Below are 12,979 nucleotides of genomic sequence, written 5' to 3' on the forward strand. Positions count from 1 at the left end.
TATATATATATATATATATATATATATATTATATATATATACAGTCACACAAGTGTGTGTATGTCGACTGATGTCCCATACCTTACACAGTTTTGAAGCAGACTATTCGCTACGTCATTTGTAAACCATGTCATGTTATGACATGCTTAGAGGTGACTCTAACTACGGCATTTGGTTTGCCAACGGATCTGCAGTTGTGCAGGAACAAATAAGAATGGATTACTTCGTGTCCTCTCTCGTGAATAGCAGTCATAGATTCACTGTTTTTTCATCATGCTTGCCTGACTAAGAGCGGTTTATTTCTTCGTTCTGAAGAGGAAGTTGTATGAGGCGCTAATCAGAAAGACGAACGTGGGTGTGAAGGTAATACAGCAATGAAAGAGTCAAACATTACCAGATCTAGACGCTGGCGTACCGAACGTGGCTAACAAAAATGCGGAACATATACAGGTCGAAAACGGCAATTAGAGGCCAGACAAGTTTTTGGGGACAAGGGACAGAAGTACCAACATGAAGACATAGAATTCGTATACTATAAAACTTGATGTACTTCCCTAAATGCAACATGTCTGAGATAAATCTGACAATAGCCCGAGTCAAAAATTCACTAAAGTACGTCTAATTTCATATGATGATAGTTTAACACACTTGAATAACTTCTCTCTATATATAAAAGCAAACGAGGATAAACGATTCATGACACTCAGACACTGGCAATCTGTGAAAAATAACGTTAAAAGAGCGCTGTATACGTTATTTCAGAATACAAGCTGATGACAATATTCTCATAAACTTACCTCTGTCACACACTGTGTTGATCAAAGTATCGTTTGGAGAAACCTGACCGAGAATATTACGTGAAAACGTTTCCTTCTGTGTTCACACTGGTAGGAGATTGCACAAGCCTGTTTGTGTACTGTAGGGCTTCGTTGAAAAATTCCTTATCGTCTGCTGTTGGTCTTCCGTTCCGCTGACGTCACTTGACAAAGGATTTCCACGCAATGCCCAGCGGACTGATGTGGCGGAAACTTGATGACCCGGTTTTAGCCCAGCTGTGTTGGCGGGGGCCTCACGGCACGGTGCTTTCCTGCTTAATGGTATGTTCTCTCTCCGATCAGTGCAAAGTTGACGGTTTAATGGCCCGAGTGAACGCAGTGTGGGATATATGTTAGTCGGAACCAAACATTCTCAAAGCCCGCTGGGCAAACACAGCTTCTCCAATCTACCAGCCTCGCACTCGTTACAATATCATCACGTTGCCTTGGCCAAAGGTCAATTCGGTGTAATCTGATAGAGATCTATTGGGACAGGCAACTTTGCCAAGATGGACAAGCCCAGGTTATCAAAATACGCATAAAAACGTAGAGCTATTTGATTGTCGCAAAAGGGGTTTTGGAACAAATTGAGACGATCACAATATGATAATAGGAGGTGGCATAACAACTACAACGTATTCTCACTGACGATACATCTCTCTGGTCGGTGGAAAAAGTAAAGATATACGTACACTTTAGCTACTGTTCACACAGAGCAATCGTAAAAGTGCCTGTACTCCGATTTTCCCATGCCACTTGGATTGTTTTGCATGTCAATAAGGCACACCCTTTGCGCACGCTTTGTTCGCAATCAATGACGTTATGGTTCGGGCATCGGTCCAGGTCAGAGGTTCATTCACAGGTCTCGCTCCAACAGCGCCCAACAGGATACACGGCTGAAAGGTGTGCCTATCCACAGTTCCTCTATCCACGGACTGTGGCCTATCACAGAGTAGAATGGAGCTCACCTGAGCGTTGTTACAGCTGTATTTGAATATCAGACCAGCAACGTTATTAGTGTACCTATGAAGAGTTAGGGTTCCTTAATATCACCTGAAATAAAGAGGAATGGAATCAAACTATTCCTATAAGTGAGACTGGGTGACATTTTCAAACGTTCTGGATTATACCACTTCGTATACACCAGGGTGATAGAGGTATCTAATCATCCATGACATTTCATAATGAACCTTGAAAGATCACACGCTTTTATCAGAACACCATTAGCGATTGGAACAGACAACCTTTCAGTCGCTATTCAACATTTCTGTGAAGTTTTACGCAATAACCAGAATAACTGGTGATGACACTCGCTGGCCACGTGATGCCGTTATGTAGTTGGGACGAGATCGGTTTTACCGACACGGTAGAACGGTTGGATGTCGGCAGCCATCCCCATAAAACACGTTGGACAATTGGATTAGTCCCGGACAACCGTAAGAGTAAATGCACGTGGCTTGTGTGAGACAAGTTTGTTGTCATCATTTTTCGTCACAATGAGAATGATGTATACAGGTTTTGCCGTACAAGTGTGGTCACCGTAAGAAGAATAATTTTACGAGATTTCAATAACTGGAAATATGCACGTTTAGGGACTGGACAGAAATCACAGGGGGGTAGGGCCGGTGTTATTTGGGTGGGTTGCTATATTCGCGTAAGCGTTTTTTGACGGGTCATGAAATTTCACGCACGCCTTTGGGGAAGGGTCATCATTTTCGCGCAACTATCGCAACTATAAGATGTGGCAAGATGTGGTCGATACAGTGCTTCACCGAAAACTATCAAATCATAATACATCGGAATCTATTGGGTAAATTATTAGCAATTTTTCCTCACAAAACAAGCTTTATCTGTACATTTATAAATGTTTTGATAATTTATGTAAATGCACCTTGCTTTAGATGGAAGGTAAAAAGTACATGTGTGTACAAGAATTTTGATTTTTTGATTTGGATTCCTTCAAAAATGTTGATTCACTATACAAGGCAGAGTATGAAAAAAGTATGAACTTTTTACCAATATAAAACTAACAATAGCTGTGCATTTATAGATGTTTGATAATTGCTATTTATGTACTTGGTAAGGATAGGGTGGTTACAAGGACATATGGGTACAAGAAATATGAATTTGGAATTTTCACCAATACACTATACATGTAAGCCTATGAGAAAACTATGAACAATTGTTTCCAATATAAAACTGACAACATCTGTGCATTTATAGACATTTGATAATTGATATAAATGTACATGATTAGAATAGTGTGGTTACAAGTGCATACGTTTACAAGAAATTTGATTTTGGAATTTCATAAATGTTGATACACAGTACTATACAATGTAGTCTATGAGAAAACTATGAACAAATTTGTTCCAATACAAAACTAGGTAAACCTGTGTATTGATAGACACTTGATAATTTATATTAATGTACTTGATTAGACTAGGGTGGTTACAAGCGTATGTATGTGCAAGAAATTTGATTTTGGAATTTCACCAGAATGTTAATTCACTATACATTGTAGTCTATAAGGAAACTGTGAATATTTTTTCCAATACAAAACTAGCTAAATCTGTGCTTTTATAAATGTTTGACAACTGATATAAATATACGTGATGACAATAGAGCAAATGTGAACACCAAATGTGATACAACTGTATTAGAATTTTACCCAAGTGATCATTTGTAAAGGTTAAAAAGTATTCTTTGAAAATTCAATGGTCAAATCAGAAATTATTTGTCAATTAAGATATTATTGATACAGACTGCGACGCGCAAGGGTAAGGTCACTTTTTTTCTTGCAAACACTTTTGAAGGGCCAGTATTTTTCGCGCAGCGTCATTTTTAAAAGCACCGGCCCTCTCCCCTGTAATTTCTGACCAGTCCCTTAGTGTATTCTTTCTCAAGTGCATTTAAACTAGCTACATTAAGATAAATGAATTCAGATATTCGGACTCTCAAACTTCTACGATGCTTTTCTGGTCACCGCTTTCGGGGACTCATTTTGAAACTTATGAGTAACTAAAGTTTTTACCGGCATATTTTTGTCAAAATCGAAAATTTAATCCCCCCCCCCCCTTACAGAGTTCATACAGGGATGGCGGACATTTTGAATTTTAAGTGTCAGTTGTTGGCTGTTTAAATCTCAGTTGTGCTTTCGAACAACATTCTGTAGCCACACTTCGGTAGGAGTTTTACATTTTATTCTGTTGGTACTTTTATTCTGTTAGTCGAAAGCAGTTTGTTGTTCTACTCTGAAGGTCACGTCGAAATTACTTGGTACACTATCAGTCTATTAATGTTCCAATGTCTCAATAAGACTGAGACAAAACTCAGTGCGAATGCCATTTCCCTGAAATCCCGCTGAGGGCGCGACATGTATACTGATAGACAACAGTCGGCTATCTATACTTGATAAATGTAGAAAGCATTACACAGTCGTTGAAAATGTTTAACAAATATGAAAAAGCAACAGGTGCAAAACTGAACAAGAAGAAATCCAAAGGTTTATGAGCTGGAAGTTTTAAAATCGTACTGATTCAGTGGAAGGGATCGATTTTCCAAACAAGGTTTTACAGATCTTAGGAGTTGGGTTTGGAAACAGTAACACATCTAGAGAAAACTGGAAAACAGTGATGGAGAAATTTACGAACTGCCTAAAGATCTGGAATACCAGAAATCTGTCCTTTAAAGGCAGGGTAATAGTAGCTAATATGCTGGCTGCATCAAAATTATGGTACCTGGCATCATTTGATCATGTACCCAAGGAAATTATTAATGAAGCAAATACTAAATTATGGAATTTTATTTGGAGAGGCAAACGAGAAGTTATAAAAAGGGGCATTTTCATTTAAAGATATGATGACTGTGGCAAAAAAGTCGTCGACATTGAAGAAAAAATTAATGCATTCCAATTAAAGTGGCTTATGAAATTATTTGAGAAAAATCCAGATAAAGGGTCTCCTAAATGGGCCAGCATATCAAAGTATTCCACAGCGAATTTTGACAATAAACTGAATAGTGATTATCACTATCTCCATCTCAATTTCAAAGTCAATAACAAACGAACCCCAATGGTGTATGGAGATATGTTAAATACCTGGAAGTCACTTAGACTTACAAGAGTGCATTTACCAACATCAAAACAGAATCTTCTTAGTGAAGTTCTGTGGTACAATGACAATATTAAGAATGAAGGAAGTGTCCTTTTCTATGAAAAATGGTCAAAGAGTGGAATTTTAAGGCTTAAGGACATCTGGAATGATAATAGGAATGACTGGCTTCAACAATGGAAATAATTGCAAAAATTAGAGGAGGTACAAATAGACATGCACAAGAGGAAATTAAGACAGAGTATGAAACACTCCTTAATGCTATTCCAGATTCCTGGAAACAAATTATCTCTTTTAACATTCAAAATGAAGAGATCTATGATATTTTAGACTTAAAGAATTCTGGTCTGACAAAAAGTGATGTCAAAACCAAGTCACTTTATTGGAAATTAGTGGATAATAAATGGCATGCAGTCAAAGGTCAAAGGTCAAAAATGGGCTGAGAATCTAAGTTTCACTGACAGTTACAAAGATACTCTATTCAGTCGTCTTAATTCATCAGGAATTGTTAGGAATTCAGTAAATGATTTAAATTAGAAGATTTTCCATAGAGGCCTAGTCACAGGCAGTTTGGCCAAAGCTTTCAATTTAAGTGATAGAAAATGCCATATTTGTGGCCAAGAAGAAACACTTGAACACATCTTATTTGAGTGTAAATATGTCAAAGAAATCTGGGAGAAATGTATTTCTTTCTTTGTCAGAAAATACAACTTTGATAAAAATATCAATATCAAAAGATTAGCAATTGCAGGAATCGAAAATGATAATAACGCAACATCTGACATTATTTATTGTATTACTTCCCTTGTAAAATACACAGTGTGGAATATTCGAAATTCAGTTACTCTTGATGGGATTAAAATTCCCTTCAATTCTATATTATGCAATTAAAATGTTATCTTTTCTCGTGAATGAACACATTATATTTCACTTATAAGATGATGAACAAAACTGAGGATTTGATCGCAAAGTTTTCAAGCCTTGTAAGACTTGAAGGAGAAGAATGCATCTTGAATGCATTCATATGATGATCTTTGTAATTACACAGCTAATTATTTTTTGTTTGTTTTTTGTTTCAGACAAGACGCATTGTAATTTTAATACATTCACAGTTTTGTAGATTTGTTTTATTTGCGACCATGTTGAAATAAATTTATCTTTTTCAAAAAAAAAAACCAAAAAAAAAAACAAAACAAAAAAATCCCAGTCGGTTACCAGATAGGTACAAACACGGGTGATAGAGGGACCGTGGTGCAAAGTAAAAAAAATTACGAAGTTTAAAATTGTAAAAGAATTATGAGAACGAGTCCAACAAGCTATGACAATGCCCGGCAGCGAGTTAACAGCTTTCGTCAGAATGGTTCTCATCTCATGTCTATGATGCTATATTTTCAGAGATCATGCGTGATGCTAACGAGAATCGATGTGATGTAAATGATAATTCTGGACAGCTTTATGATCATATGCGTATTATAAAGGTAATGTTGATGACGTCAATCGATTTTGGTACATTGTGCGCCGAGTTGATCTTGTATTATTGGTTTCAAGTGCGATTTGCATGGAAGTATTAGCGACAGCTTGTACCTGCATAGTACACGTGACATTGGCCGACGAGCACTAACATAGAATATGTCACAACTTATTCAATTTATCGAGTGCAAACGCTTACAAAGGACACTTGAACACTTGCGTGTCATTCCCCCTCTCTCTCTCTTTCTCTCTCTCTCTCTCTCCTCTCTCTCTCTCTCTCTCTCTCTCTCTCTCTCTCTCTCTCTCTCTCTCTCTCTCTCTCTCAGAATAACAACACAAATTAAAATTACTCCAAGTACAAAGTAATGACATCTTCAGACTAGTTTTTGCTGAGGACTTGTCTCTTATTTATATGGTTCGGACGTATATATATATATATATAGAGAGAGAGAGAGAGAGAGAGAGAGAGAGAGAGAGAGAGAGAGAGAGAGAGAGAGAGAGAGAGAGATATGCGGGATTGATGCTTCTTTTACATTTCCGTGCAATGACCTTTAAGAAGAAAGATCGTGAAAAACTGTTATAGCATTGATGCAGTCTTTCGGTATATAACTGTGGAGATTACAGTCGAGCAGTTGGGGATTTTCAATTCAGTTAATACATAAACAGAAAGGACTGTAATTTCCTCTGAATGTGGATAATAGAACTGAACTTTTTTCACAGCTGTTATTAAAACCCACGATTGAACAGGTGACTAATCGTATTGAGAAGTACGACTCACAGATCAACAGCGTTTATGAGATGATTGATCGCCTCATGGTCTATGGGGAGGAATTTCAATGCCAAACACGTTATGTATTATTGTTTTGCGCTCACTGCATTCAGTATTTCGGGCCTTTGCTTCGTTCCTAGTCACAGCTCACTGACAATAGCTGAGTCGATATTTGTATGAAAATGTTTAATCCGATTACAGCAACGACTTTATTCAATTAAAAGTCGCATCAGCTGTAGCCTGTGTAGAGTTTGATTTGCGATGATGCTGTCCTTTGTGAGCAACCTAATCTAAACACGGTTTTTTAATGGTCTGGTGAGTGTGCTACATTGAAATTACAAACGCTTACATCAACCGAGCTACTGTTACTGAGATTTAGACGATGTAACCCACCCCCAATAATTTGAATTACAAGTCGTTTATGGCGGCGGTAAGAAACGGGCAGATCATTTGTGTTGCCGATCGAACGGAACAGACTGCGATTGAGGCGCTAATCTTATTATAAAACTCGGTGTAGTTTAAGAACTGGTTATGTAATTAAATCAAGGAATATTCCCGCGATGCAAGCCGCAGTGTAGAATCGTGTTATTGTTGATCGAATGCGTAAAAGTGAAGGCAATTGGTTAGGGATGTAAAAGCCGCTCACTTCCTTATTTCGCTGTAGCACCAGTCTCAACGGCTATCTTCGATTTCGCAGCCTACGTCATTGGAACAGTCTTGCTCTTTTACGTTCCATGATGTCATTTCATCAATGTAACCTACTACGTGATTTATCACAAACTTTTACAGCAGCATTGCGGTGCACATGCACGGTCATTAATATCCCACTTTACAACACCCAAGTCATACATTCCATGACGAATAAACGTCCAGAATAAATTGCTTTGGTTTCGTTCCTGATCGTAATGGAACCGGTATCATTAAACGACATTGCGTTAAAGAAGAATTGTGAGTTACAACCGAACTTTTATTTTGATTAACGGACTCAAGAGAAAAGAAAATGATATTATGGTTTAATGTTTTAGGAGGTGAGGCGAAATTCAAGAAAACGATATGATTATAAAGAAACAAAAAGAAGGAACAGTGTTTGCTACGTACAGCTCATCATTATGAACGCTATTTGGAAGCCAGAAGCACCATAGGCCTACCCATTCGTATACGAGTAAGGGTCACTGTTCTGCCCGCTAGATGTCCATATAGCGTACAGTGAACTCAATTTTGAACGCTAGAAGGTCTTATACTTCGAGTACTCAATTCTATTTAGTGTGCTACGTGTTTCATACTGTATATAGAGCTTGAGCAATAAACCTCAACATTGTGTTTGCTGAGTACCTCCATACACTGGGCAATGAACACTATTTTGAAGGCTGGAAGCAGCACACATCGAGTCAGTCGAGTGGTGGATATTATTATTATTTTTTCTTCTTGGGGGAGTATACACAATGGTACACGCTTTGGGAGAACTATGCATTGGGCTATGGACAACTATCTGGGTGCGCCTAGAAAACCCATAAGGCAATGGAATCTACTTTGTACTCAGAGAATATCATACACAGGTATATTGACTATTGAGAAATCGACTCGCACGCAAAGTGTTCGATACGGTTTGAAAGGACAAAGCAACATCACATATATTGGCTCGGAGTCGGAGCAGACGAACTCAGATTAGACACATTTGTGTAACGTATGAACTCGTGATGTGTTTTGCTGATATTATCAACTCATTAAAGCATCTAAATCATGCATATTTAACAGAGGCGTTGTTGAATTGGAATCTTTAAGCTCAATTATTGTACTGTGAGAATAGACTAATTATAGACCGTTATTCCGGGTCACCTTGGAATATTTTTTAATTATACGGATAATAGGTTTCTACTTTTTTGAATGACATTTCGGATAATTGAAAGAAAATACTACATCTTTATGGGTTGTGCAATACAGCTGAAGACAGCTTGTGAAAATTATGCATATTACTTGTGGCAGTTTTGACCAAACGAGTTGATTTGCTTTCAAGCCGGCGGACTCAAACCGTGAGAGTGTTTGGCGATAAGAAAATATATAATTAAAGCTCATCTGCATCACAGACAGAGTTCGTTGACCCGTTTAAGGAAAAAAGTGTTTGAATTAAAATTTTCTTGTGTCCTTATTCTCTTATTGCCACCACATTCGTCAATATCACTAAATACTCAAGTTATTTTATCAACATGCTTGCCATTTTCATCTTCGTCGTCGACGTCGGCGAGTCGGCGGTGGACATCACCACCACCACCATCACCACCACCACCACCACCACCACCACCATCATCATCATCATCATCATCATCATCATCATCATCATCATCATCATCATCATCATCTCTTTTTCACGTCATCTTTACCGACAAGTCTACCGACTCGGAGCCAATCGCGCGACTTGATGGTGACGTAAACCAACTCTAAAAATCGGTATATGGATTGTTATCTAAAAAAGATGCTAATTACTTGTTTTTGTACGTGTATGAGCAAAATTCATGTTTACCGTGCTTTGCGACTGGAGCCCTGGGCGCTATTCTATACAATTCTCTTGATACGCAAGACAAGTGTCGCAGCTGGCGAGAGCGATTCTCAGCAAAACGAATGGCCTGGCGCATTAAATTGATGCCACAATGACGGGCTGACGTATAGATAATATATTGTGTTTACTTGAACATGTACACATACATACCGCGGATGTGAATCGTGTGAATTCGGAGAATCATCGATGCAGCGTTTGTTCAAGCGTCACGCAGGTTATCAGTGTGGGCCCATGATAATATTATGCGGTGTTTGCGCAGGTCTTGAATTAAATTTGTTGACCTATTCGACAGCATGATGATATCGACATTGTATGGATTGATGTGACGGGAAAACCGAGAAACACTGAACATACATCATTTTGTTATTCGCCGTGAAACGTTGTGAAGCAATACTAGCTTTAAATTACCTTGTTTATGCCAGAAAACTGGCAAATGAAAAACAGAGAACTTCAGAGGTCTGCTACTTCTAAACTGTCGTTTTTTACTCGTCATGAGCATTGGTAAATGTATCGGGGTTGTGTGTGTGACTCTTTACTCGGAGTAAATCTCCATGACTAGGACCCGTAAGACATATGAGGTCAAATTTCATTAGATCTAACCGCACGTATCAGAGTAACCAAAACGATGAGGAAAAAAGGATGACTGAGGGTTGAGAAATTGAAATTTGAGAGTTGGTTAAATTCGATTGACTGATAGGCCGTGCCTTTGGCCTCTGATATTATAACAATGATAACTGTACGTTTTCATGCAACGGTCTTAATTATCGTGAAGCGCACACGAACACACTGGTATATCTACGGCGATGCCTAGAAATGTTTCGCTTTTCCCCAGACGTCAAAGGATTCGCGACGGATGGCTTATTTCGACAAGAATTCCCTGCGAAGGGGCTATTCCCCGCAAATCCTTCAAGACAGCTCCGATATCGAAACGAGCTGAATCCGGAAATTTGAATCCTTACTTCGTTAGGCTCAAGTAATCAACATGACCACGGGCTACATATCACCACAAAGAGAGTAAAATTGACGACAAGCCACACGAAGACGGATCACTCCCTAAGTCACGACAAAGCAAGTCTTGACTTCAAATATTGACGGTAAGATCTCGGGCGGAGGAAATTAGAGCGCTCGATAAATCTCAGTGTTCTCAACAGTCGACGACTCGTATAACTACGTATAAAATTTATGTTCGGTGCGGAAGCGTCGTCGATGAAGGTATTTTACTCTTCAGACAACTCGACCGTAATAACTTCCTGTTAAATCGAATTCTAAGTTTTAAAATGGCGAACAATCATCCGCCCATGTTTTTGCCGCTCAACGGTCGCATGTCTTGAAATTAATAGCTTGGAAATGTCAATGAGTGTCTCAGGAGAAACCCCAAGTCCGAATACTTACTTTTATCATCTGGTCACGGGATGATGACCAACTCCTTCATCCGACCATTCACGAAAATTCGTCTGTACTTTTTCACAGATGCCATGACATCGTCTAGGAAAATTCACGTCGTTATCAGTACTGGCTGCTATCCGTAAGCAGTCAACGAACGTCGCTCCTTATATGTCAGTTGTTAGTACTGTCGCCATGCGTTGACTATCAGTGACACTCTATCCTAACGGCTGATAAATGGAAATCGTCCAAGGTCCGAATTCCGGGCACGTTGCTGATGCAAATGATTCGATGAACCGAAATCTGGTTATAGGCAGGGCAAACTGATTGCCCGCAAGGAGTAGATGGCAAATCGGTACAGCATTGGACTACACATGTCAAAAAGGGGAGCTAACAACACCACACCGTTTTGCTTTCATCGTGATTATATGTGTCTTCTTCAAGTTCAAATGACGATCCGACAGCATTAAAATACCCGTCGTCAGTAGATAAAACGTTTGATTGAGCGCTGTCACAAAACCTACAGTGAATCTGCAATGGGACAGGTGAACGTTATGTGCTCTTCGTTTTAAATTTGATGGCATGTTATGCAGCTACATCAGGCTATCTATCTATCTATCTATCTATCTATCTATCTATCTATCTATCTATCTATCTATCTATCTATCTATCTATCTATCTATCTATCTATCTATCTATCTATCTGTCCGTCCGTCCGTCCGTCCGTCCGTCCGTCCATCCATCCATCCATCCATCCATCCATCCATCCATCCATCCATCCACCCCCCACCCACCCACCCACCCCACCACCCACCCACCCACCACCACCCACCCACCCACCCATCTATCTATCTATCTATCTATCTATCTATCTATCTATCTATCTATCTATCTATCTATCTATCTATCTATCTATCTATCTATCTATCTATCTGCCTGCATGTCTACGTTTACCATGATGTATCTAATGGAGATGATGATTCAGAGAAACGAAACATAAAACGACACTCTACCTCAGTCAACAAACTTCAAAATGTGAACTCGGAGCCGTACGCATCTGTGTGCTGAAAGGTGAAATATCATTAGTCACATCTCATAACACGAATCCATCGCTTGTTGTGTTCCGTTGGATGTCAAGCCCTTCGTCTTGTGAGGGCATTAACAAGATGGGCGATCGAAGAGCCGAGCCATATCAGCTGAAACCGCTGCGATGGTGCCGGAAAGTGTTTTTGAATCACGTTTCTTGTGAAGTACACGCGTCGAAGTCTCGCCGCGTCGCATACTAATGTCAAAGCAACCCGTTTATGCACCAATGCGATCGCTGCTTTGAATATGATATTTCCATGACAGTGTGTGTCGTCATCAACGTTGTAAAGAGTATCATTGAACCAAGAGGTCAACTTAACGGTGATCGACATGCATTGATATATGATAAATATACCTTAAGTTGGTCTATACACAGATGCGATATGTAGAGGCGTACTGATAATTTCCCCATTACCATCTGGTGCTGTTCAGTGCAATTCATTCAATGAGCCAGCAGAAGCCAACAGAGAGTACAAAAGACTTCTATCTAATCAAGCTTTAATATGCGTCGTGCAGATAGCGATATTGAAGCAATTTCTAGACTATTTGCATCCTGATGGAGCTGATATCATTGCTGGGTGCATAATGCAGATTGGTGGTATTCCTTTGAATAAATTAAGAATATACCGAATTTCATTGGGCATTTTACCTACCGATTCGTCAGAGGAAGAGTTCAAGTCTATTAAAGACTTCATTTCCCGTGAAAACAATCTAATGCAATCTTTGGTAAAAGTAATTGTGGATGACCTTCTCCGCATGCAGGCCATGAGAAACCGCCAGGATATCCGCC

General features: G+C 39.1%; 1 protein-coding gene across 3 annotated transcripts in view; it reads right to left on the minus strand.

Moving 5' to 3' along the window:
- LOC139135955 (uncharacterized) overlaps positions 1-12,387 on the minus strand; it is a 52,328-nt gene extending 39,941 nt beyond the window's left edge. For 2 of the 3 annotated variants that reach the window (XM_070703740.1, XM_070703742.1), the window contains exons 1-3: positions 12,117-12,387; positions 11,113-11,634; positions 798-1,868 (exon numbers count right to left, since the gene is read on the minus strand). The gene's annotated coding sequence lies outside the window, so the exon portion shown is untranslated. Of the gene's footprint in view, positions 1-797; positions 2,195-11,112; positions 11,635-12,116 lie in introns of those variants that run through there. The other variant, XM_070703741.1, reaches the window with a different exon arrangement.
- Positions 12,388-12,979: the final 592 nt, after the last annotated feature.

This window comes from Ptychodera flava, chromosome 6, assembly GCF_041260155.1.
Source record: "Ptychodera flava strain L36383 chromosome 6, AS_Pfla_20210202, whole genome shotgun sequence".
Classification (NCBI taxonomy): domain Eukaryota; kingdom Metazoa; phylum Hemichordata; class Enteropneusta; family Ptychoderidae; genus Ptychodera; species Ptychodera flava.